Source organism: Cetorhinus maximus, unplaced genomic scaffold (genome assembly GCF_964194155.1).
Source record: "Cetorhinus maximus unplaced genomic scaffold, sCetMax3.hap1.1 HAP1_SCAFFOLD_1032, whole genome shotgun sequence".
NCBI classification, from domain to species: Eukaryota; Metazoa; Chordata; class Chondrichthyes; order Lamniformes; family Cetorhinidae; genus Cetorhinus; species Cetorhinus maximus.
The window spans coordinates 6,047-33,011 of record NW_027596974.1 but is presented as its reverse complement, the minus strand read 5'-3'; the positions used below and the strand labels follow the sequence as shown (position 1 = coordinate 33,011).

General features: G+C 50.6%; 3 pseudogenes; all 3 read left to right on the top strand.

Annotated features, from left to right (window-relative positions):
• Positions 1–2,861: 2,861 nt before the first annotated feature.
• Positions 2,862–3,041, top strand: LOC144675600 (U2 spliceosomal RNA; annotated as a pseudogene).
• A 9,039-nt stretch (positions 3,042–12,080) lies between these two features.
• Positions 12,081–12,260, top strand: LOC144675595 (U2 spliceosomal RNA; annotated as a pseudogene).
• A 5,342-nt stretch (positions 12,261–17,602) lies between these two features.
• LOC144675594 (U2 spliceosomal RNA) lies at positions 17,603–17,783 on the top strand (annotated as a pseudogene).
• The last annotated feature ends 9,182 nt before the right edge of the window (positions 17,784–26,965 follow it).

Sequence of the window (26,965 nt, the reverse complement as noted above, 5' to 3'; positions counted from 1 at the left end):
CCCTCCACTTTCCTCAGCACAGCCTTAGCGAACCCAAGACCACGGCTCATTCTTCTAAACTCCAGAAAATATTGGCCACTCCATTCAATCTTTACTGAACCATTGTTGCATCCCTACTATGGAAAATATATCCTTCATTTGGTGAGGAGACCAAAACAATGGTACACAATACTCTGGGTATGATCTCGCCAAAGCTCCGTTTGTTGCAGCAAGAATTCATGTAAACACAAATAAGGATCCTCGGCTTTATAAATTGAGGCGTGGAGTCCAAAGGGAAGGAAGTTATGCCAAACCGTTATGATACACTGGTTAGGCTACAGCTGAAGGAACAGGAAGTGACGGAAGGTAAGAAATGCTTTATCTGATTGTGCTGTGCAGCAACACAAAGGTTGACAATTCTTCAGGTGTGAACCCTGGTGAGCACCACTGATCTTTTCCAACTATTAAACCACTGTCCAATAGCACAGAGTGAAATGTGCTCCTGTTACATTTTCCTGAAACTGAAGTCGGTTAAACACAGCAGCCCATGTTGAGCAATGTACATTGAGTTTGGCTGCTGGGTAGTGATGCAGCAATGATGTCATTAGCACAGTGACCTAAGACGCCCCAATGCTCAGGCCCAAGAATCCAGGCCCAAGTGTCACTCCGTGCTGAGATTCTACCTCTTCCCGGTGTTGGGAAGAATGGATATGGCTATGTTACCAGAGAACGCTCCATTCAGTTGGAACCTGCTGTATCACCTATCCCTTGTGGAACAGTTTATGCAGAAAAACCTGTTGACCATAAGTCCATCAGGCAGTGGGCTGCACATATTGTAATGTGGTCCTGCGGGAAAAGGAGATAGTGAATGCTGTCGGGTGGTTTCCTGAGCTGACTGTCAAAGTAATTTGGAAGAATGCCTCATCACCAAAACTTTCAAATTAGCATTAGGATGTAGCTTGGCTGATAGTGACAAAGGCCCTCCCCATCATGTGCATGACGGGTGTGGACACCTGCCTCATCAGCTTGGATCAGGAGAAGGCCTTTGACAGAATATCGCACACCTACATGGGGGATGTGCTCTCCAAAATGGGCTTTGGGGAGGGAATTCGAAATTGGATCCAACTGCTCTACACTAACATCAGTAGCGCAGTCTCAATCAATGGGTGGGAAACAGATAGCTTTCCGATTAAATCTGGAGTCAGGCAGGGCTGCCCTCTCTCGCCTGTCCTTTTCGTGTGCTGCATAGAACCCTTTGCCGAGTCCATCAGGAAGGATCCGGGCATAAGAGGAGTGACGATCCCAGGCAGTGGAGGCACTCAGGTAAAAGCCTCCCTGTACATGGACGACGTCGCCGTCTTCTGCTCGGATCCGCTGTCGGTGCGCAGACTGATGCACGTCTGCGACCAGTTCGAACTGGCCTCGGGAGCCAAGGTAAATCGTGGGAAGAGCGAGGCCATGTTCTTTGGGAACTGGGCTGACCGATCCTTTGTCCCCTTCACTGTCAGGGCTGACGGCCTGAAGGTGCTGGGGATATGGTTCGGAGGGACCGGGGCATGCGTTAGAAACTGGAAGGAGCGAGTGGCTATGGTGAAAAGGAAACTGGGCATGTGGGAGCGACGCTCCCTCTCCATTGCGGGTAAGAACCTGGTCATCAGGTGTGAGGTACTCTCGCTGTTGCTGTACGTGGCGCAGGTCTGGCCCATTCCACACTCCTGCGCGATGGCGATCACTCGAGCCATCTTCCGCTTTATCTGGAGGTCGAAAATGGATCGTGTCTGCAGGGACGCGATGTACAAGCCTCTAGATAAAGGGGGAAAAAACGTGCCCAACATCGCCCTCATACTGATGGCCACCTTTGTGTGTGGCTGCATCAAGCGGTGCGTAGACCCTCAGTACGCAAACACCAAGTGTCACTACGTGCTGAGGTTCTACCTGTCCCCGGTGTTGCGAAGGATGGGTCTGGCCACGCTGCCGCGGAACGCTCCAAGTAGTTGGACCGTGCCGTACCACCTGTCCCTGGTGGAAAAATTTATGCAGAAAAACACCTTTGACCACAAGTCCATCAGGCAGTGGTCAGCACGTAACGTCCTAGAGGCCCTGAGGGATAAGGAGAGGGTGGACCCTGTGGGATGGTTCCCCGAGCAGACTGTCAAAGTCATTTGGCAGAATGCCTCATCGCCAGAACTTTCCAACAAGCACCAAGACGTAGCTTGGCTGGTGGTGAGAAAGGCCCTCCCCGTCAGATCCTTCCTACACGCCAGGAGTCTCACCCCCTCTGCACGTTGCCCTCGAGGTGGCTGTGGTGGGGAAGAGACCGTTGTTCACCTCCTTGTGGATTGTGCCTTTGCAAAGAAAGTCTGGAGAGAGATGCAGTGGTTGCTGTCGAGGTTCATCCCGAGCAGTTCTGTGACACAGGACTCTGTGCTCTACGGGCTGTTCCCAGGGACACACACCGAGACAAACATCGACTGCAGCTGGAGGATCATCAACTCGGTGAAAGACGCGCTTTGGTCTGCCCGAAACTTGTTGGTCTTCCAGCACAAAGAGTTGTCCCCGACCGATTGTTGCGGACTGGCACAATCCAAAGTCCAGGACTACGTGCTGAGGGACGCACTAAAGCTTGGGGCAGCTGCCGCAAAGGCGCAATGGGGAAGGGTCGCTGTCTAAGACCTTTCTACCACAGCGCACCGAGAGACTGGGAACTGTTTAGAGCCCCTCGGGCTGTACAGATCAAAATGAAAGGCTGTAAATGATTGTAATATTGTTTGTACTGATGCACCTGGTGATACATTTTGTAAAAGTTTAAGCTGGATTGTACCCTTGTAATGTTGTTTTTGAAATGGTTTGGAATGTGATTGAAGATTTTTTATGAATAAAGTATATTTTTACAAAAAAAAAAAAAAAAATCTGTTCTTATCAGTTTAATATCTGATACGTCCCTTATCTGGGGACCATATATTAAATTGATTTTTGGAGCAGGGAGATGGAATAGGGGCTTGCTCCGTCCACTCCACGCATCGACCCGGTATTGCAGTATCTCTGGGAATGGTGCACCACCCCTTTCCAGGGGATTTTCAATGCTAAAAATAGTTTTCTTACAAACATCTGCTTTCTTTACTTTTCAACATGCACATCTTTCAAAACACAACTTTCTTTCTTTCTCACTCACCCGCACCATCTACACACAAAAAACACGCACGCTCACCCAACGCTCACAGACACCACTCTCATCTCACAAACACTCTACCTCACTCATACAAAAACATCTTTCACTTGCAAATACACCTCTCAAACACTCTCTCAGCTGCACCTTTCGCCTCACAACATTTTCAACCAGCTCTCTGCTGCCGCTCCCGCCCGCTGCTGCTGCTGCTGCTGATACAGCAACAGTCAAAACTCACACCTCAAAGCTCACACACTTTACACAGCTACTCGGAAACGTCTACATCCACGTTCACACAATCCTTACACTGCACAAGGAGCCCATTCCGCCCGTCGTGACTGCACCAGCTCTCCCAATGAACATTTCACTTCGTGCCATTCTCCTGCCTTCTCCACGTAACCCAGCACATGCTTTCTTTTCAAATAATCATCTCATTCCCTCTTCAATTGAACCTGCCTCCGCCACGCTATCAGGCAGTGCATTCCAGACCCTGACCACTCGCTGCTCCTATCACTTTTGCTTCTTCTGCTAGTTACTTTAAACCTGTGCCCGCTCCTTCTCGATCCTTTCATCGGTGCAAGCAGTTTCTCCCTATCTACTCTCTCCAGATACCTCATGATTTTCAATACCTCTATCAAGTCTCCTCTCAGACTTCTTTTCCCCAAGGAATACAGTCCCAACTTCTCCAATCTTACTTCATAACTCAACTTCCTCGCCCCTGGAACCAAACTCGTAAACCTCTTCTGCACTCTCTCCAATGCCTTCACTACCCTCCTAAAATGCAAGTCAAAATGCAATCCATCAGAGTCAGCATGGCTTTATGAAGACTAAATCGTGTTTGACTAAATTGCTAGAGTTCTTTGAAGATGTGACAAGCAAAGTGGATAATGGCGATCCTGTAGATGTAGTATGTCTGGACTTCCAGAAGGCATTTGATAAGGTGCCGCACAAAAGATTAATACACAAGATAAGATCACACGCAGCTAAGGGTAATATATTTGCTTGGATAGAGCTTTGGCTAACCAACAGAAAGCAGAGAGTCAGGATAAATGGGTCTTTTGTGGATGGCAAGCTGTAACTAGTGGGGTGCCACAGGGTTCGGTCCTTGGGCCCCAACTATTTACTTGGATTCAGGAGTAGAAGGTACCATAGCTAAATTTGCAGATGACACCAAAATAGGTGGGAAAGTAAGTTGCAGTGAAGAAATGAGAAATTTACAAATGGATATGGACAGGTTAGGTGAATGGGCCAAAATTTGGCAGATGGAGTTTAACGTGGATAAGTGAGGTTATCCAGTTCAGCTCCTACAGGCAATGGTCACGATGGTGGTCCCACGGGCCATCGATCTGGTCGGGCGGAAATGACTCTCGTTCCTCCGGCCTGGGTATTCTGCTGCGGGGAGGCAACTTCACCGTCTCCGAGGTTAAGGAGGTGGTGGGCGGGCGACTCCTCGTAGCAGACGTAATGTACAAGAACGCTCCACTCCGGTTAATTAACGTGTATGGCCCGTCACAAGGAGCTGAGCAGCTGGAGGTTTTTCAGCAGCTCCCACTGCTGCTGGCGACCTCCAGGCCGGTCATTCTGGGCGGTGACTTCAACTGCATCATCGATGCGGCTGGACGATCCAGCAGGGCCGGCAGCAGATTGGACGCTACGTCCAGATCCCTGATGGAAACAGTTAAGGATGCCAAGCTGCACGACGTCTTCAGCAACCTTGCAGACGGAGCGCAGCGTAGATACACCTGGTCGCGGCCAGACGGGTCCATTCGTTCCAGGATAGACTTCCTCTTTGTGTCCCGTGCATTCACAGTCAGATCCACCGAGGTCAAGCCGTTGTTCTTCTCTGACCACTGCCTCCTACTGGCGGACTGCCACTTGGAGAAGGACCTGAGGGTGGGCAGGGGGGCATGGAAGCTATTCGTGCAACTGCTGACCCCAGAGAACATTGAGGAGCTCAAGAGGGCTTATGAAGGTTGGAGAACCATGAAACCCCTCTTTGAGTCCCTGACACACTGGTGGGAAGCGATCAAGGGAAACACCAAGAGGTTTTTCATCCTCAAAAGCATCCAGAAAGCTAGAAAGGAAGAGAGGGAAATGTCCCGACTCCAGAAAAAGATGCAGAATCTGCTCCGGTTGCAGTCGGTGGGGGTCGATGTCAAGGAAGAACTCCAAGAGGTGAAGAGCCAGCAAGCCTCGCACTTTGCCTCCAAGAACATCTTCCGTTCCAGAGTCCGCTCCGTGGAGCAGGATGAGACGTGCTCACGTTTCTTCTTCCAAAAGGAACAGAGAGAGAGCTCTGTGTTCAGCAGCCTGAATGAAGAAGACAGATCAGTAAAGTCTGCGCAGTCCGACATTTTGAGGATCAGCAAATCCTTTTATGCCGGATTTTATGACGTGAAGCCGACGGACAGCACGGCCTCCCAGTCCTCCTTGTCCTCTATCACGGAGGTCTTAGGCGACAGTACACGGGAGAGGCTGGACAAACCGCGAACTCCTGACGAACCGACTTAGGCCCTTGAGTCCTTCGAGAAGAGTAAATCTCCCCAGAAGCGACGGCTTGCCGGCGGAGTTGTATTGGGCTCTGTGGGACTGGATGGGCCCAGACCTGCTAGGGGTGTACGAGAGTATGCTCCTGGCCGGCAGTATGTCAGAATCCATGAGGAAAGGCATCATCACCCTCATGTACAAGCACAAGGAAGAAAGGGAGGAAATTAGAAATTGGCGACCCATTTCACTGTTGAATGTGGACTATAAGATTCTGTCCAAGGTCATCGCCAATCGGGTCAAATCCGCTCTGGAATTGGTGATACACCCTGACCAGACCTGCACTGTGCCGGGCAGGAAGATCTCTGACAGCCTGGCGCTGCTCAGGGATACGATTGCCTATGTGCAGGACAGGGGTGTGGACACCTGCCTCATCAGCCTGGATTAGGAGAAAGCCTTTGACAGAATATCGCACACCTACATGGTGGATGTGCTCTCAAAATGGGGTTTGGGGAGGGAATTCGCAATTGGATCCAGTTGGATCCTACTCTACACTAACATCAGTAGCGCAGTCTCAATCAATGGGTGGGAATCAGATAGCTTTCCAATTAAATCTGGAGTCAGGCAGGGCTGTCCTCTCTCGCCTGTTCTTTGCTGAGTCCATCAGGAAGGATCCGGGCATTAGAGGAGTTACGATCCCAGGCAGTGGAGGCACTCAGATCAAAGCCTCCCTGTACATGGACGATGTCGCCGTCTTCTGTTCTGATCCGCTGTCGGTGTGCAGACTGATCCACATCTGCGACCAGTTCGAACTGGACTCGGGAGCCAAGGTAAATCGTGGGAAGAGCGAGGCCGTGTTCTTTGGGAACTGGGCTGACCGATCCTTTGTCCCCTTCACCGTCAGTGCTGACGGCCTGAAGGTGCTGGGGATATGGTTCAGAGGGACCGGGGTATGCGTTAGAAACTGGAAGGATCCAGTGTCTATGGTGAAAAGGAAACTGGGAATCTGGGAGCGACGCTTCCTCTCCGTTGCGGGTAAGAACCTGGTCATCAGGTGTGAGGCACTCTCGCTGTTGCTGTACATGGCGCAGGTCTGGCCCATTCCAGACTGCTGCGCGACGGCGATCACCCGAGCCATCTTCCGCTTTATCTGGAGGTCGAAAATGGATCGTGTCCGCAGGGACGCGCTGTATAAGCCTCTAGATAAAGGGGGAATAAACGTGCCCAACATCGCCCTCACACTGATGGCCACCTTTGTGTGCGGCTGTATCAAGCTGTGCGTAGACCCTCGGTACGCAAACACCAGGTGTCACTACGTGCTGAGGTTCTACCTGTCCCCGGTTTAGCGAAGGATGGGTGTGGCCACGCTGCCGCGGAACGCTCCAAGTAGTTGGACCGTGCCGTACCACCTGTCCCTGGTGGAAAACTTTATGCAGAAAAACACCTTTGACCCCAAGTCCATCAGGCAGTGGTCGGCACGTAACGTCCTATAGGCCCTGCGGGGAAAGGAGATGGTGGATCCTGTGCGATGTTTCCCCGAGCAGACTGTCAAAGTCGTTTGGCAGAATGCCTCGTCTCCAGAACTTTCCAACAAGCACCAAGACGTAGCTTGGCTGGTGGTGAGAAATGCCCTCCCCGTCAGATCCTTCCTGAAGTCTCACCCTCTCTGCATGTTGACCTCGAGGTGGCTGTCGTGGGGACGAGACCGTTGTTCACCTCTTTGTGGAATGTGCGTTTGCAAAGAAGGTCTGCAGAGAGTTGCCGTGGTTTTTGTCGCGGTTCATCCCAAGCAGTTCTGTGACACAGGTCTCTGTGCTCTACGTGTTGATCCCAGGGACAGGGACGCACATCGAGACAAGCAGGTGGAGGATCATCTACTCGGTGAAAGACGCTCTTTGGTCTGCCCGAAACTTGTTGGTCTTCCAGTGCAATGAGTTGTCCCCAGCAGAGTGTTGCAGACTGGCTGGCACATTCCAAGGCTGAGGACTACGTGCTGAGGGACGCACTAAAGCTTGGGGCAGCCGCCACAAATGCGCAGTGGGGAACGGTCGCTGTCTAAGACCTTTCAGCCATAGTGCACCGAGGGACTGGGAAAGGTATGGACCCCTCGGCCTGAAAGACTCACATTGAATGTATGCGGTGAATATTACATTTATCACAATTGTATTGAAGCACCTCAGAGTGCAACATGATCTATGTAGATAACTTGAATACTATTGCACTGTCTGACTGCCTGTAATGAGCATGTTGAAATGTCTGTAATGTTCATTGATCGTATTGAAGCGTCGCAGGGTGCGACATGATCTATTTGAAAAACTGGAATATGATTGCACTTTTTGCGATGGCCATTTTGAAATGTTTTGTAATGTTCTTTCAGATATTTTATGGATAAGGTATATTTTTCCACAAAAAAACGACAACAGTTACAAAGAAAACCAACAGCAGCAACAACAGCTCTTCTCCACAGTCTGAATTAGAATTTCAGAGTCAGAAAACAGAGCAAAAAAACACGCAGCGTCCTGAAATGACAAACCTGAAATGAAAGTGTACTTAGTGTATCAAGCCTTTAAACTGCATTGCTGAAAACTCCTTCCTGCCTGCTAGTGCAACAAGATGCTGCAAAGTATATTACACAGCGAATCAGGCCTTCAGTCGTCTTGACTTGTGCAGCTCCAGTGACTTCAGGCCTCCAAAAGCAGGCCAGTATTTGAAAGGGCTCCTCTTGACAAGTGTAAGACCCTGATCAAACTAAATATTTTAATTTTCTTAACCAGTGAGATTGAACGAACCGTGATGCATGTCCAAGACAAAATAGAATATAAAGCAATGTAAAGTAAATTAATAACAAATTGAGAAAGTAAATATGGAACACAAAATATTTTAAAACTAGGGCACAGGTTAAAAACATGATCCTAATTTCTGTTGAACTGAATGAGGCGAGTCATTACAGTGCGTGACCGATTTGTTTAAGTGTGCGGGCCCATTAAACTTTTTGCACAGCCGCGCAAATTTAAAGGGGCTTATGTGGCGGTGTGTCTGTGAGGAAACCTCTCCTCATATCTTGTATCCCACTGTGAAACCGTCTTCAGCTCCCAAATTGCACTCAGACAATGTGCTACATTTGCATATTGTGCAGGAGTCGGGGGAGGGGTCATGGGGCTGCCCCTTGTCTCTGTACTTGAAATGGCAGCCAGGCAGCAACTGTAGTGCTTCCTCAAATCCAACCTGAAGAAAAGGCAAGACATGTTGGGTGCTGAGAGGGAGAAGCATTGCCACTTTAGGTTCTACTTGGATTTTACTGAGTTAAAAGGTGATTGAAAAGGTCAAGCCTTTCTCCCCTAGCAGTTACCACTGAAGACAGAAATAATACCGAGCGCTGATCTATCACCGAGCACTGAGGCCGGCCAAGGGGAGGCATCTGAAAGCTGCAGAGAGAGCAAGAAGCCAGGATGGACGACTGAGAATACTGGCTGAGATAGACAGCAAAAACTGTGACACAAGCTCAGGTAAGCGTGGTGTTTTGCAGTTCAAGTTCATCACTTTGTGACAGTATAGGTATTTTTCACTTTCCTAGGATAAGGCTGTTCCCTTTCTAGAAGTTAGAAACAGCCGTGCAGATGTATTTTCTGCGCTCCTTTGCTTGCCTGCTGAATAGGACTGATGGGAGGGGAAAAGGTGATTAAAAGAGAGCCGACATCATTGCAGGCTGGCAGATGGTGTGCTGTGCTGTGCACGCAGGTGGTTTTGTTGTTTGGCTTGTGTGTGACTTCTGGTTGAAGCTGAAAGATTTCTAAAATTTTGAAGGAAATAATCTTCGAGAAGGGGAGAAACATTTTCAACATTTTAACAGGATCTAAGGCTGTTCGCTGTGTCGTACCTGTACTTATCCTTGCTGCCACCTGCCTTCTCACTGCTGATCATCATCTTGTGTTATTATAATGATATAATGCATTGGACTTATTTACTGTGACTTCATAACATGACACATTTCCCTTCTGGTGATGTCATGCTGACATCCCGTAAAGGAAATAGACCAACAGTCAGCCCAAAAGAAGGCCCAATGCCAAGCAAAGGAAGCCCATAAACGAGGATGCTAGACAGCTCGTACAAAAGAAAGCAGGGCATCAGGAAACAACTCAACAGCAGCTGACGTAGTACTCTCCAGGTTCAGTGCAGGAGAAGCACTGGAATCAGTAAAAAGTAATGCCCCTACATGTCTGAACATACAACTTAGGAGCAGGAGTAGGCCACTGGGCCCCAAGAGCCTGCTCCACTACTCAGAAGATCATGGCTGATCCGATTGTAACCTCAACCCCACATTCCTGCCTACCAGCGATAACCTTCCAACCCCGCCTTGTTAATCTATCCAGCTCTGTCTTGAAAATATTCAAAGACTCTGTTTCCACCACCTTTCGAGGAAGAGAGTTCCAAGGACTCTCTACACTCTGGGAGAAACGCTGCTGACTTTGCCTTCCCTGTAGATGTGGAAGGACTTTAGCTGCATACCTGGTCAGCTGGCAAGCTCCACAGACCGATCGGCGCAGGCTTGGAGGGCCGAAGGGCCTGTTCCTGTGCTGTACTTTTTTTTCTTCTTTGTTCTTTGACTGCTCAAGCTGAAAGCAAAGACAAAAATACAGCAGGCCTCGATCGAAGAACTCCTCTGCGCTGTGAGCTAGTTGCTCACACGGAAACTCAGCTACAAAGACTCATGGATTGTCTCTCATGCCTGTCACGTGTTCTCCCTTGTGACTGAGTGTTTCTCGAAATTTTCCATTACCTGCCAGTTACACGACACATCTAGCGCAACCGTAGACAGCGACCTTTCTCCATTACGCCTTTGCCCCAAACTTTAGTGCGTCCCTCAGCACGTAGTCCTGGACCTTGGAATGTGCCAACTCTTTGCAATGGAAGACCAACAAGTTTCGGACAGCCAAAGAGTGTCTTTCACCGAGTGGATCCTCCGGCGGTAGTTGATGTTTGTCTCGGCGTGTGTCCCTGGGAACAGCCCCTGTAGCACAGAGTCCATACCTGTGTCACGGAACTGCTCGGGATGCACCTCGACAAGAACCACGGCCACTCTCTTCAGAGTTCTGGTGATGAGGCATTCTGCCAAATGACCCTGACGGTCTGTTCGGCGAACCGTCCGCCGGAATCCACCATCTCCTTTTCCCGCAGGGCCTCTAGGGTGATACGTGCTAACCACTGCCTGATGGACTTGCGGACAAAGGTGTTTCTCTGCATAAGTTTTTCCACACGGGGCAGGTGATACGGCACTTGGAGCGTTCCGCGGCAGGGTGGCCAGACCCATCCTTCGCAACACCAGGGACAGGTAGAACCTCAGCACGTAGTGACGCTTGGTGTTTGGGTCTACACACAGCTTGATACTGCCATACACAAAGGTGGCCATCAGGATGAGGGTGATGTTGGGCATGTTTTTTCCCCCTTCATCCAGAGTTTTTTTACATCATGTCCCTGCAAACAGGATCAACTTTTGACCTCCAGATAAAGCGGAAGATGGCTGGCGTGATCGCCACAGCGCAGGAGTGAGGAATGGGCCAGACCTGCGCCACGTACAGCAACACCTGTCCCTGGTGGAAAAATTTATGCAGAAAAACACCTTTGACCACAAGTCCATCAGGCAGTGGTCAGCACGTAACGTCCTAGAGGCCCTGAGGGAAAAGGAGAGGGTGGACCCTGTGGGATGGTTCCCCGAGCAGACTGTCAAAGTCATTTGGCAGAATGCCTCATCGCCAGAACTTTCCAACAAGCACCAAGACGTAGCTTGGCTGGTGGTGAGAAAGGCCCTCCCCGTCAGATCCTTCCTACACGCCAGGAGTCTCACCCCCTCTGCACGTTGCCCTCGAGGTGGCTGTGGTGGGGAAGAGACCGTTGTTCACCTCCTTGTGGATTGTGCCTTTGCAAAGAAAGTCTGGAGAGAGATGCAGTGGTTGCTGTCGAGGTTCATCCCGAGCAGTTCTGTGACACAGGACTCTGTGCTCTACGGGCTGTTCCCAGGGACACACACCGAGACAAACATCGACTGCAGCTGGAGGATCATCAACTCGGTGAAAGAGGCGCTTTGGTCTGCCCGAAACTTGTTGGTCTTCCAGCACAAAGAGTTGTCCCCGACCGATTGTTGCGGACTGGCACAATCCAAAGTCCAGGACTACGTGCTGAGGGACGCACTAAAGCTTGGGGCAGCTGCCGCAAAGGCGCAATGGGGAAGCGTCGCTGTCTAAGACCTTTCTACCACAGCGCACCGAGAGACTGGGAACTGTTTAGAGCCCCTCGGGCTGTACAGATCAAAATGAAAGGCTGTAAATGATTGTAATATTGTTTGTACTGATGCACCTGGTGATACATTTTGTAAAAGTTTAACCTGGATTGTACCCTTGTAATGTTGTTTTTGAAATGGTTTGGAATGTGATTGAAGATTTTTTATGAATAAAGTATATTTTTACAAAAAAAAAAAAAAAAATCTGTTCTTATCAGTTTAATATCTGATACGTCCCTTATCTGGGGACCATATATTAAATTGATTTTTGGAGCAGGGAGATGGAATAGGGGCTTGCTCCGTCCACTCCACGCATCGACCTGGTATTGCAGTATCTCTGGGAATGGTGCACCACCCCTTTCCAGGGGATTTTCAATGCTAAAAATAGTTTTCTTACAAACATCTGCTTTCTTTACTTTTCAACATGCACATCTTTCAAAACACAACTTTCTTTCTTTCTCATCGCTTCTCGGCCTTTTGGCTAACATCAAGTGTTGCAGGGGCGACACCATGGTCCTGCCATGGCAAGGTCGGGATGGAAGGGCGATAACCAATCGCAATCCAAATCTATACCGTGGGTTCCCTATCACCGTCCGAGTCACGGTGAACCACAGCGAAGGAGGATCGCCTATGGATCGGGGCTTCTTCACCAGGAGGATCCTGTTGAAGGCGTGCGGCTTCCAAGCTACGGAGATCTTCACCCTGCACGACTCCCGCAAAGGCGGTTATTTTGACGTCACGTTCAAGCGGGTGGCAGACTGCGTCCGGCTCCTGAGGGTGTTCGAGGAGAAGAGAGACCTGCCGGAGATGAAGATCCTGACGGCGGAGCCGCACTTCTCTCTGCCGTTGCAACGGGAACGTGAGGTGATGGTGCATGTGTACAACCCCTTCGTCCCTGTCGCCGACGTGGTCACCTTCCTCACCAGGTACTTCGATAAGGTGGGGAGCGGCACCGAGATTCGAGACGACTTGGGGATCTGGACAGGCAAACGCCTGTTTAAGGTCACGCTAAAGACCGATGGTAAGGGAGCCATTTTCCACCCCCCCTCCAGTTTCGCTATCGGGGGAAACCGGGGCTACCTGGTCTACGCTGGGCAACCCAAGCATTGTCGCTCATGCGGCAAGGCTGGTCATGTGGCGGCCAACTGCAGCGCCTCCCTCTGCAAGATCTGCAAACAGGAAGGGCACCAGACAAAAGACTGCAAACAGGCCAAGTGCTGCAACCTGTGTGGCGAGGCAAGTCACCTCTACAGGACCTGCCCCAAACGCTGCCGTACTTACGCACAGGCAGCCAAAGCCGACCAGGGGGAAGCAGAAGAAATTTTCCGTGTCACTCCAACCACCAAGGCCCCCAGGGAGCTCAACGGGACAAAGGAGGACACAGAGAGAGACAAGGTGGAGAAAGAGATTGAGGCAACAGAGAGCCAATCAACAGCACTACCCCCTGAACCTCCCAGTCCTCAGGACAGCGAATTAATGGAGGAGGAGGCAGCAGTGGAAAAGCAGCAGGGGGAGTGGCGGACGGTGAAGAACAAGAAAAGTAAGAGGGAGCGAAGAAGAAGCAAAGGCGTTTCCCAGAGAAGCGGCAAGAGGCGTCTCCCATCCGACACGGACGACAAGGGCAGCAGCTCTTCGGATGATGAAGTGCCAGGGCGGCACCGACAGAAGAGGCGGCAAAGCTCCAGGGCGTTGGAGGACGAGACACCCGAGCTCCAGAAAATTGGAGACAACAAGGAGACCAGCGCACCCCAACTTTGCCTGCCACCTGAGGAGGCCAGTGCACCACAGCCCCTGGAATCTGGGAGCAGTGAGGCAATCATCGCACCCCAGCTCCAGGAAGCCGGGAACAGCAACACCCCAGAGGGGGTGAGTTTTGGAGAAGCTTCTCCAGCAAAGGTCATCTCAAAACCCGCTCTCTACGTGAACCTCCAGATGCCACCGGAGCAGAACACGGCCAAGGAGATCTACCTCAGCCCATCCAAAGTGAAGGAATTTGAGCTCACTACGGGTATGAAGGAGCAGACTAAAGGTCTGGGACTCTCAGAGACAGTGGGTTTGGTAGGAGAATAAATGCTTTAAAATGGGTTTAAAGATTGTATCCATAAATGTGCGTAGCATTAAATCTACTACGCGATGTGTTGCGACCTTGGACTACCTAGCCAAGGTCAAAGCTGACCTGTTGTTTCTGCAGGAGTGTGCGATACCGCACCTCAGCTCCTACAGGCAATGGTCACGATGGTGGTCCCACGGGCCATCGATCTGGTCGGGCGGAAACGACTCTCGTTCCTCCGGCCTGGGTATTCTGCTGCGGGGAGGCAACTTCACCGTCTCCGAGGTCAAGGAGGTGGTGGGCGGGCGACTCCTCGTAGCAGACGTAATGTACAAGAACGCTCCACTCCGGTTAATTAACGTGTATGGCCCGGCACAAGGGGCTGAGCGGCTGGAGGTTTTTCAGCAGCTCCCACTGCTGCTGGCGACCTCCAGGCCGGTCATACTGGGCGGGGAGTTCAACTGCATCATCGATGCGGCTGGACGATCCGGCAGGGCCGGCAGCAGATTGGACGCTACGTCCAGATCCCTGATGGAAACAGTTAAGGATGCCAAGCTGCACGACGTCTTCAGCAACCCTGCAGACGGAGCGCAGCGTAGATACACCTGGTCGCGGCCAGACGGGTCCATTCGTTCCAGGATAGACTTCCTGTTTGTGTCCCGTGCATTCACAGTCAGATCCACCGAGGTCAAGCCGGTGTTCTTCTCTGACCACTGCCTCCTACTGGCGGACTGCCACTTGGAGAAGGACCTGAGGGTGGGCAGGGGGGCATGGAAGCTAAATGTGCAACTGCTGACCCCAGAGAACATTGAGGAGCTCAAGAGGGATTACAAAGGTTGGAGAACCGTGAAACCCCTCTTTGAGTCCCTGACAGACTGGTGGGAAGTGATCAAGGGAAGCATCAAGAGGTTTTTCATCCGTAAAGGCACCCAGAAAGCTAGAAAGGAACAGAGGGAAATGTCCCGACTCCAGAAAAAGATGCAGAATCTGCTCCGGCTGCAGTCGATGGGGGTCGATGTCAAGGAGGAGCTCCAAGAGGTGAAGGGCCAGCAAGCCTCGCACTTTGCCTCGGAGGCCTCCAAGATCATCTTCCGTTCCAGAGTCCGCTCCGTGGAGCAGGATGAGACGTGCTCACGTTTCTTCTTCCAAAAGGTACACAGAGAGCGCTCTGTGATCAGCAGCCTGAAGGAAGAAGACGGCTCAGTAAAGTCATCACGGTCCGACATTCTGAGGATCAGCAAATCCTTTTATGCCGGACTGTATGACGTGAAGCCCACGGACAGCACGGCCTCCCAGTCCTTCCTGTCCTCTATCACGGAGGTCTTAGACCACAGTACGCGGGAGAGCCTGGACAAACCGCTAACTCCTGAGGAACTGACTAAGGCCCTCGAGTCCTTCGAGAAGAGTAAAACCCCCGGAAGCGACGGCTTGCCGGCGGAGTTGTATTCGGCTCTGTGGGACCTGATCGGCCCAGACCTGCTAGAAGTGTACGAGAGTATGCTCCTGGCCGGCAGCATGTCAGAATCCATGAGGAAAGGCATCATCACCCTCATCTACAAGCACAAGGGGGAAAGGGAGGAAATTAGAAATTGGCGACCCATTTCACTGTTGAATGTGGACTATAAGATTCTGTCCAAGGTCATCGCCAACCGGGTCAAATCCGCTCTGGAATTGGTGATTCACCCTGACCAGAGCTGCTCTGTGCCAGGCAGGAAGATCTCTGACAGCCTGGCGCTGCTCAGGGATACGATTGCCTATGTACAGGACAGGGGTGTGGATACCTGCCTCATCAGCTTGGATCAGGAGAAGGCCTTTGACAGAATATCGCACACCTACATGGGGGATGTGCTCTCCAAAATGGGGTTTGGGGAGGGAATTCGAAATTGGATCCAACTGCTCTACACTAACATCAGTAGCGCAGTCTCAATCAATGGGTGGGAAACAGATAGCTTTCCGATTAAATCTGGAGTCAGGCAGGGCTGCCCTCTCTCGCCTGTCCTTTACTGTGTTGCATAGAACCCTTTGCCGAGTCCATCAGGAAGGATCCGGGCATAAGAGGAGTGACGATCCCAGGCAGTGGAGGCACTCAGGTAAAAGCCTCCCTGTACATGGACGACGTCGCCGTCTTCTGCTCGGATCCGCTGTCGGTGCGCAGACTGATGCACGTCTGCGACCAGTTCGAACTGGCCTCAGGAGCCAAGGTAAATCGTGGGAAGAGCGAGGCCATGTTCTTTGGGAACTGGGCTGACCGATCCTTTGTCCCCTTCACTGTCAGGGCTGACGGCCTGAAGGTGCTGGGGATATGGTTCGGAGGGACCGGGGCATGCGTTAGAAACTGGAAGGAGCGAGTGGCTATGGTGAAAAGGAAACTGGGCATGTGGGAGCGACGCTCCCTCTCCATTGCGGGTAAGAACCTGGTCATCAGGTGTGAGGTACTCTCGCTGTTGCTGTACGTGGCGCAGGTCTGGCCCATTCCACACTCCTGCGCGACGGCGATCACTCGAGCCATCTTCCGCTTTATCTGGAGGACGAAAATGGATCGTGTCCGCAGGGACGCGATGTACAAGCCTCTAGATAAAGGGGGAAAAAACGTGCCCAACATCGCCCTCATACTGATGGCCACCTTTGTGTGCGGCTGCATCAAGCGGTGCGTAGACCCTCAGTACGCAAACACCAAGTGTCACTACGTGCTGAGGTTCTACCTGTCCCCGGTGTTGCGAAGGATGGGTCTGGCCACGCTGCCGCGGAACGCTCCAAGTAGTTGGACCGTGCCGTACCACCTGTCCCTGGTGGATAAATTTATGCAGAAAAACACCTTTGACCACAAGTCCATCAGGCAGTGGTCAGCACGTAACGTCCTAGAGGCCCTGAGGGAAAAGGAGAGGGTGGACCCTGTGGGATGGTTCCCCGAGCAGACTGTCAAAGTCATTTGGCAGAATGCCTCATCGCCAGAACTTTCCAACAAGCACCAAGACGTAGCTTGGCTGGTGGTGAGAAAGGCCCTCCCCGTCAGAACCTTCCTACACGCCAGGAAGCTCACCCCCTCTGCACGTTGCCCTCGAGGTGGCTGTGGTGGGGAAGAGACCGTTGTCCACCTCCTTGTGGATTGTGCCTTTGCAAAGAAAGTCTGGAGAGAGATGCAGTGGTTGCTGTCGAGGTTCATCCCGAGCAGTTCTGTGACACAGGACTCTGTGCTCTACGGGCTGTTCCCAGGGACACACACCGAGACAAACATCGACTGCAGCTGGAGGATCATCACCTCGGTGAAAGAGGCGCTTTGGTCTGCCCGATACTTGTTGGTCTTCCAGCACAAAGAGTTGTCCCCGACCGATTGTTGCGGACTGGCACAATCCAAAGTCCAGGACTACGTGCTGAGGGACGCACTAAAGCTTGGGGCAGCTGCCGCAAAGGCGCAATGGGGAAGGGTCGCTGTCTAAGACCTTTCTGCCACAGCGCACCGAGAGACTGGGAACTGTTTAGAGCCCCTCGGGCTGTACAGATCAAAATGAAAGGCTGTAAATGATTGTAATATTGTTTGTACTGATGCACCTGGTGATACATTTTGTAAAAGTTTAACCTGGATTGTACCCTTGTAATGTTGTTTTTGAAATGGTTTGGAATGTGATTGAAGATTTTTTATGAATAAAGTATATTTTTACAAAAAAAAAAAAAAAAAATCTGTTCTTATCAGTTTAATATCTGATACGTCCCTTATCTGGGGACCATATATTAAATTGATTTTTGGAGCAGGGAGATGGAATAGGGGCTTGCTCCGTCCACTCCACGCATCGACCCGGTATTGCAGTATCTCTGGGAATGGTGCACCACCCCTTTCCAGGGGATTTTCAATGCTAAAAATAGTTTTCTTACAAACATCTGCTTTCTTTACTTTTCAACATGCACATCTTTCAAAACACAACTTTCTTTCTTTCTCACTCACCCGCACCATCTACACACAAAAAACACGCACGCTCACCCAACGCTCACAGACACCACTCTCATCTCACAAACACTCTACCTCACTCATACAAAAACATCTTTCACTTGCAAATACACCTCTCAAACACTCTCTCAGCTGCACCTTTCGCCTCACAACATTTTCAACCAGCTCTCTGCTGCCGCTCCCGCCCGCTGCTGCTGATACAGCAACAGTCAAAACTCACACCTCAAAGCTCACACACTTTACACAGCTACTCGGAAACGTCTACATCCACGTTCACACAATCCTTACACTGCACAAGGAGCCCATTCCGCCCGTCGTGACTGCACCAGCTCTCCCAATGAACATTTCACTTCGTGCCATTCTCCTGCCTTCTCCACGTAACCCAGCACATGCTTTCTTTTCAAATAATCATCTCATTCCCTCTTCAATTGAACCTGCCTCCGCCACGCTATCAGGCGGTGCATTCCAGACCCTGACCACTCGCTGCTCCTATCACTTTTGCTTCTTCTGCTAGTTACTTTAAACCTGTGCCCGCTCCTTCTCGATCCTTTCATCGGTGCAAGCAGTTTCTCCCTATCTACTCTCTCCAGATACCTCATGATTTTCAATACCTCTATCAAGTCTCCTCTCAGACTTCTTTTCCCCAAGGAATACAGTCCCAACTTCTCCAATCTTACTTCATAACTCAACTTCCTCGCCCCTGGAACCAAACTCGTAAACCTCTTCTGCACTCTCTCCAATGCCTTCACTACCCTCCTAAAATGCAAGTCAAAATGCAATCCATCAGAGTCAGCATGGCTTTATGAAGACTAAATCGTGTTTGACTAAATCGCTAGAGTTCTTTGAAGATGTGACAAGCAAAGTGGATAATGGCGATCCTGTAGATGTAGTATGTCTGGACTTCCAGAAGGCATTTGATAAGGTGCCGCACAAAAGATTAATACACAAGATAAGATCACACGCAGCTAAGGGTAATATATTTGCTTGGATAGAGCTTTGGCTAACCAACAGAAAGCAGAGAGTCAGGATAAATGGGTCTTTTGTGGATGGCAAGCTGTAACTAGTGGGGTGCCACAGGGTTCGGTCCTTGGGCCCCAACTATTTACTTGGATTCAGGAGTAGAAGGTACCATAGCTAAATTTGCAGATGACACCAAAATAGGTGGGAAAGTAAGTTGCAGTGAAGAAATGAGAAATTTACAAATGGATATGGACAGGTTAGGTGAATGGGCCAAAATTTGGCAGATGGAGTTTAACGTGGATAAGTGAGGTTATCCAGTTCAGCTCCTACAGGCAATGGTCACGGTGGTGGTCCCACGGGCCATCGATCTGGTCGGGCGGAAACGACTCTCGTTCCTCCGGCCTGGGTATTCTGCTGCGGGGAGGCAACTTCACCGTCTCCGAGGTCAAGGAGGTGGTGGGCGGGCGACTCCTCGTAGCAGACGTAATGTACAAGAACGCTCCACTCCGGTTAATTAACGTGTATGGCCCGTCACAAGGAGCTGAGCGGCTGGAGGTTTTTCAGCAGCTCCCACTGCTGCTGGCGACCTCCAGGCCGGTCATTCTGGGCGGTGACTTCAACTGCATCATCGATGCGGCTGGACGATCCGGCAGGGCCGGCAGCAGATTGGACGCTACGTCCAGATCCCTGATGGAAACAGTTAAGGATGCCAAGCTGCACGACGTCTTCAGCAACCCTGCAGACGGAGCGCAGCGTAGATACACCTGGTCGCGGCCAGACGGGTCCATTCGTTCCAGGATAGACTTCCTCTTTGTGTCCCGTGCATTCACAGTCAGATCCACCGAGGTCAAGCCGGTGTTCTTCTCTGACCACTGCATCCTACTGGCGGACTGCCACTTGGAGAAGGACCTGAGGGTGGGCAGGGGGGCATGGAAGCTATTCGTGCAACTGCTGACCCCAGAGAACATTGAGGAGCTCAAGAGGGCTTATGAAGGTTGGAGAACCATGAAACCCCTCTTTGAGTCCCTGACACACTGGTGGGAAGCGATCAAGGGAAACACCAAGAGGTTTTTCATCCTCAAAAGCATCCAGAAAGCTAGAAAGGAAGAGAGGGAAATGTCCCGACTCCAGAAAAACATGCAGAATCTGCTCCGGCTGCAGTCGGTGGGGGTCGATGTCAAGGAAGAACTCCAAGAGGTGAAGAGCCAGCAAGCCTCGCACTTTGCCTCCAAGAACATCTTCCGTTCCAGAGTCCGCTCCGTGGAGCAGGATGAGACGTGCTCACGTTTCTTCTTCCAAAAGGAACAGAGAGAGAGCTCTGTGATCAGCAGCCTGAATGAAGAAGACAGATCAGTAAAGTCAGCGCAGTCCGACATTTTGAGGATCAGCAAATCCTTTTATGCCGGATTTTATGACGTGAAGCCGACGGACAGCACGGCCTCCCAGTCCTCCTTGTCCTCTATCACGGAGGTCTTAGGCGACAGTACACGGGAGAGGCTGGACAAACCGCGAACTCCTGACGAACTGACTTAGGCCCTTGAGTCCTTCGAGAAGAGTAAATCTCCCCAGAAGCGACGGCTTGCCGGCGGAGTTGTATTGGGCTCTGTGGGACTGGATGGGCCCAGACCTGCTAGGGGTGTACGAGAGTATGCTCCTGGCCGGCAGTATGTCAGAATCCATGAGGAAAGGCATCATCACCCTCATGTACAAGCACAAGGAAGAAAGGGAGGAAATTAGAAATTGGCGACCCATTTCACTGTTGAATGTGGACTATAAGATTCTGTCCAAGGTCATCGCCAATCGGGTCAAATCCGCTCTGGAATTGGTGATACACCCTGACCAGACCTGCACTGTGCCGGGCAGGAAGATCTCTGACAGCCTGGCGCTGCTCAGGGATACGATTGCCTATGTGCAGGACAGGGGTGTGGACACCTGCCTCATCAGCCTGGATTAGGAGAAAGCCTTTGACAGAATATCGCACACCTACATGGTGGATGTGCTCTCAAAATGGGGTTTGGGGAGGGAATTCGCAATTGGATCCAGTTGGATCCTACTCTACACTAACATCAGTAGCGCAGTCTCAATCAATGGGTGGGAATCAGATAGCTTTCCAATTAAATCTGGAGTCAGGCAGGGCTGTCCTCTCTCGCCTGTTCTTTGCTGAGTCCATCAGGAAGGATCCGGGCATTAGAGGAGTTACGATCCCAGGCAGTGGAGGCACTCAGATCAAAGCCTCCCTGTACATGGACGATGTCGCCGTCTTCTGTTCTGATCCGCTGTCGGTGTGCAGACTGATCCACATCTGCGACCAGTTCGAACTGGACTCGGGAGCCAAGGTAAATCGTGGGAAGAGCGAGGCCGTGTTCTTTGGGAACTGGGCTGACCGATCCTTTGTCCCCTTCACCGTCAGTGCTGACGGCCTGAAGGTGCTGGGGATATGGTTCAGAGGGACCGGGGTATGCGTTAGAAACTGGAAGGATCCAGTGTCTATGGTGAAAAGGAAACTGGGAATCTGGGAGCGACGCTTCCTCTCCGTTGCGGGTAAGAACCTGGTCATCAGGTGTGAGGCACTCTCGCTGTTGCTGTACATGGCGCAGGTCTGGCCCATTCCAGACTGCTGCGCGACGGCAATCACCCGAGCCATCTTCCGCTTTATCTGGAGGTCGAAAATGGATCGTGTCCGCAGGGACGCGCTGTATAAGCCTCTAGATAAAGGGGGAATAAACGTGCCCAACATCGCCCTCACACTGATGGCCACCTTTGTGTGCGGCTGTATCAAGCTGTGCGTAGACCCTCGGTACGCAAACACCAGGTGTCACTACGTGCTGAGGTTCTACCTGTCCCCGGTTTAGCGAAGGATGGGTGTGGCCACGCTGCCGCGGAACGCTCCAAGTAGTTGGACCGTGCCGTACCACCTGTCCCTGGTGGAAAACTTTATGCAGAAAAACACCTTTGACCCCAAGTCCATCAGGCAGTGGTCGGCACGTAACGTCCTATAGGCCCTGCGGGGAAAGGAGATGGTGGATCCTGTGCGATGTTTCCCCGAGCAGACTGTCAAAGTCGTTTGGCAGAATGCCTCGTCTCCAGAACTTTCCAACAAGCACCAAGACGTAGCTTGGCTGGTGGTGAGAAATGCCCTCCCCGTCAGATCCTTCCTGAAGTCTCACCCTCTCTGCATGTTGACCTCGAGGTGGCTGTCGTGGGGACGAGACCGTTGTTCACCTCTTTGTGGAATGTGCGTTTGCAAAGAAGGTCTGCAGAGAGTTGCCGTGGTTTTTGTCGCGGTTCATCCCAAGCAGTTCTGTGACACAGGTCTCTGTGCTCTACGTGTTGATCCCAGGGACAGGGACGCACATCGAGACAAGCAGGTGGAGGATCATCTACTCGGTGAAAGACGCTCTTTGGTCTGCCCGAAACTTGTTGGTCTTCCAGTGCAATGAGTTGTCCCCAGCAGAGTGTTGCAGACTGGCTGGCACATTCCAAGGCCGAGGACTACGTGCTGAGGGACGCACTAAAGCTTGGGGCAGCCGCCACAAATGCGCAGTGGGGAACGGTCGCTGTCTAAGACCTTTCAGCCATAGTGCACCGAGGGACTGGGAAAGGTATGGACCCCTCGGCCTGAAAGACTCACATTGAATGTATGCAGTGAATATTACATTTATCACAATTGTATTGAAGCACCTCAGAGTGCAACATGATCTATGTAGATAACTTGAATACTATTGCACTGTCTGACTGCCTGTAATGAGCATGTTGAAATGTCTGTAATGTTCATTGATCGTATTGAAGCGTCGCAGGGTGCGACATGATCTATTTGAAAAACTGGAATATGATTGCACTTTTTGCGATGGCCATTTTGAAATGTTTTGTAATGTTCTTTCAGATATTTTATGGATAAGGTATATTTTTCCACAAAAAAACGACAACAGTTACAAAGAAAACCAACAGCAGCAACAACAGCTCTTCTCCACAGTCTGAATTAGAATTTCAGAGTCAGAAAACAGAGCAAAAAAACACGCAGCGTCCTGAAATGACAAACCTGAAATGAAAGTGTACTTAGTGTATCAAGCCTTTAAACTGCATTGCTGAAAACTCCTTCCTGCCTGCTAGTGCAACAAGATGCTGCAAAGTATATTACACAGCGAATCAGGCCTTCAGTCGTCTTGACTTGTGCAGCTCCAGTGACTTCAGGCCTCCAAAAGCAGGCCAGTATTTGAAAGGGCTCCTCTTGACAAGTGTAAGACCCTGATCAAACTAAATATTTTAATTTTCTTAACCAGTGAGATTGAACGAACCGTGATGCATGTCCAAGACAAAATAGAATATAAAGCAATGTAAAGTAAATTAATAACAAATTGAGAAAGTAAATATGGAACACAAAATATTTTAAAACTAGGGCACAGGTTAAAAACATGATCCTAATTTCTGTTGAACTGAATGAGGCGAGTCATTACAGTGCGTGACCGATTTGTTTAAGTGTGCGGGCCCATTAAACTTTTTGCACAGCCGCGCAAATTTAAAGGGGCTTATGTGGCGGTGTGTCTGTGAGGAAACCTCTCCTCATATCTTGTATCCCACTGTGAAACCGTCTTCAGCTCCCAAATTGCACTCAGACAATGTGCTACATTTGCATATTGTGCAGGAGTCGGGGGAGGGGTCATGGGGCTGCCCCTTGTCTCTGTACTTGAAATGGCAGCCAGGCAGCAACTGTAGTGCTTCCTCAAATCCAACCTGAAGAAAAGGCAAGACATGTTGGGTGCTGAGAGGGAGAAGCATTGCCACTTTAGGTTCTACTTGGATTTTACTGAGGTAAAAGGTGATTGAAAAAGTCAAGCCTTTCTCCCCTAGCAGTTACCACTGAGGACAGAAATAATACCGAGCGCTGATCTATCACCGAGCACTGAGGCCGGCCAAGGGGAGGCATCTGAAAGCTGCAGAGAGAGCAAGAAGCCAGGATGGACGACTGAGAATACTGGCTGAGATAGACAGCAAAAACTGTGACACAAGCTCAGGTAAGCGTGGTGTTTTGCAGTTCAAGTTCATCACTTTGTGACAGTATAGGTATTTTTCACTTTCCTAGGATAAGGCTGTTCCCTTTCTAGAAGTTAGAAACAGCCGTGCAGATGTATTTTCTGCGCTCCTTTGCTTGCCTGCTGAATAGGACTGATGGGAGGGGAAAAGGTGATTAAAAGAGAGCCGACATCATTGCAGGCTGGCAGATGGTGTGCTGTGCTGTGCACGCAGGTGGTTTTGTTGTTTGGCTTGTGTGTGACTTCTGGTTGAAGCTGAAAGATTTCTAAAATTTTGAAGGAAATAATCTTCGAGAAGGGGAGAAACATTTTCAACATTTTAACAGGATCTAAGGCTGTTCGCTGTGTCGTACCTGTACTTATCCTTGCTGCCACCTGCCTTCTCACTGCTGATCATCATCTTGTGTTATTATAATGATATAATGCATTGGACTTATTTACTGTGACTTCATAACATGACACATTTCCCTTCTGGTGATGTCATGCTGACATCCCGTAAAGGAAATAGACCAACAGTCAGCCCAAAAGAAGGCCCAATGCCAAGCAAAGGAAGCCCATAAACGAGGATGCTAGACAGCTCGTACAAAAGAAAGCAGGGCATCAGGAAACAACTCAACAGCAGCTGACGTAGTACTCTCCAGGTTCAGTGCAGGAGAAGCACTGGAATCAGTAAAAAGTAATGCCCCTACATGTCTGAACATACAACTTAGGAGCAAGAGTAGGCCACTGGGCCCCAAGAGCCTGCTCCACTACTCAGAAGATCATGGCTGATCCGATTGTAACCTCAACCCCACATTCCTGCCTACCAGCGATAACCTTCCAACCCCGCCTTGTTAATCTATCCAGCTCTGTCTTGAAAATATTCAAAGACTCTGTTTCCACCACCTTTCGAGGAAGAGAGTTCCAAGGACTCTCTACACTCTGGGAGAAACGCTGCTGACTTTGCCTTCCCTGTAGATGTGGAAGGACTTTAGCTGCATACCTGGTCAGCTGGCAAGCTCCACAGACCGATCGGCGCAGGCTTGGAGGGCCGAAGGGCCTGTTCCTGTGCTGTACTTTTTTTTCTTCTTTGTTCTTTGACTGCTCAAGCTGAAAGCAAAGACAAAAATACAGCAGGCCTCGATCGAAGAACTCCTCTGCGCTGTGAGCTAGTTGCTCACACGGAAACTCAGCTACAAAGACTCATGGATTGTCTCTCATGCCTGTCACGTGTTCTCCCTTGTGACTGAGTGTTTCTCGAAATTTTCCATTACCTGCCAGTTACACGACACATCTAGCGCAACCGTAGACAGCGACCTTTCTCCATTACGCCTTTGCCCCAAACTTTAGTGCGTCCCTCAGCACGTAGTCCTGGACCTTGGAATGTGCCAACTCTTTGCAATGGAAGACCAACAAGTTTCGGACAGCCAAAGAGTGTCTTTCACCGAGTGGATCCTCCGGCGGTAGTTGATGTTTGTCTCGGCGTGTGTCCCTGGGAACAGCCCCTGGAGCACAGAGTCCATACCTGTGTCACGGAACTGCTCGGGATGCACCTCGACAAGAACCACGGCCACTCTCTTCAGAGTTCTGGTGATGAGGCATTCTGCCAAATGACCCTGACGGTCTGTTCGGCGAACCGTCCGCCGGAATCCACCATCTCCTTTTCCCGCAGGGCCTCTAGGGTGATACGTGCTAACCACTGCCTGATGGACTTGCGGACAAAGGTGTTTCTCTGCATAAGTTTTTCCACACGGGGCAGGTGATACGGCACTTGGAGCGTTCCGCGGCAGGGTGGCCAGACCCATCCTTCGCAACACCAGGGACAGGTAGAACCTCAGCACGTAGTGACGCTTGGTGTTTGGGTCTACACACAGCTTGATACTGCCATACACAAAGGTGGCCATCAGGATGAGGGTGATGTTGGGCATGTTTTTTCCCCCTTCATCCAGAGTTTTTTTACATCATGTCCCTGCAAACAGGATCAACTTTTGACCTCCAGATAAAGCGGAAGATGGCTGGCGTGATCGCCACAGCGCAGGAGTGAGGAATGGGCCAGACCCGCGCCACGTACAGCAACACCTGTCCCTGGTGGAAAAATTTATGCAGAAAAACACCTTTGACCACAAGTCCATCAGGCAGTGGTCAGCACGTAACGTCCTAGAGGCCCTGAGGGAAAAGGAGAGGGTGGACCCTGTGGGATGGTTCCCCGAGCAGACTGTCAAAGTCATTTGGCAGAATGCCTCATCGCCAGAACTTTCCAACAAGCACCAAGACGTAGCTTGGCTGGTGGTGAGAAAGGCCCTCCCCGTCAGATCCTTCCTACACGCCAGGAGTCTCACCCCCTCTGCACGATGCCCTCGAGGTGGCTGTGGTGGGGAAGAGACCGTTGTTCACCTCCTTGTGGATTGTGCCTTTGCAAAGAAAGTCTGGAGAGAGATGCAGTGGTTGCTGTCGAGGTTCATCCCGAGCAGTTCTGTGACACAGGACTCTGTGCTCTACGGGCTGTTCCCAGGGACACACACCGAGACAAACATCGACTGCAGCTGGAGGATCATCAACTCGGTGAAAGAGGCGCTTTGGTCTGCCCGAAACTTGTTGGTCTTCCAGCACAAAGAGTTGTCCCCGACCGATTGTTGCGGACTGGCACAATCCAAAGTCCAGGACTAGGTGCTGAGGGACGCACTAAAGCTTGGGGCAGCTGCCGCAAAGGCGCAATGGGGAAGGGTCGCTGTCTAAGACCTTTCTACCACAGCGCACCGAGAGACTGGGAACTGTTTAGAGCCCCTCGGGCTGTACAGATCAAAATGAAAGGCTGTAAATGATTGTAATATTGTTTGTACTGATGCACCTGGTGATACATTTTGTAAAAGTTTAACCTGGATTGTACCCTTGTAATGTTGTTTTTGAAATGGTTTGGAATGTGATTGAAGATATTTTATGAATAAAGTATATTTTTACAAAAAAAAAAAAAATCTGTTCTTATTGTTTGTACTGATGCACCTGGTGATACATTTTGTAAAAGTTTAACCTGGATTGTACCCTTGTAATGTTGTTTTTGAAATGGTTTGGAATGTGATTGAAGATATTTTATGAATAAAGT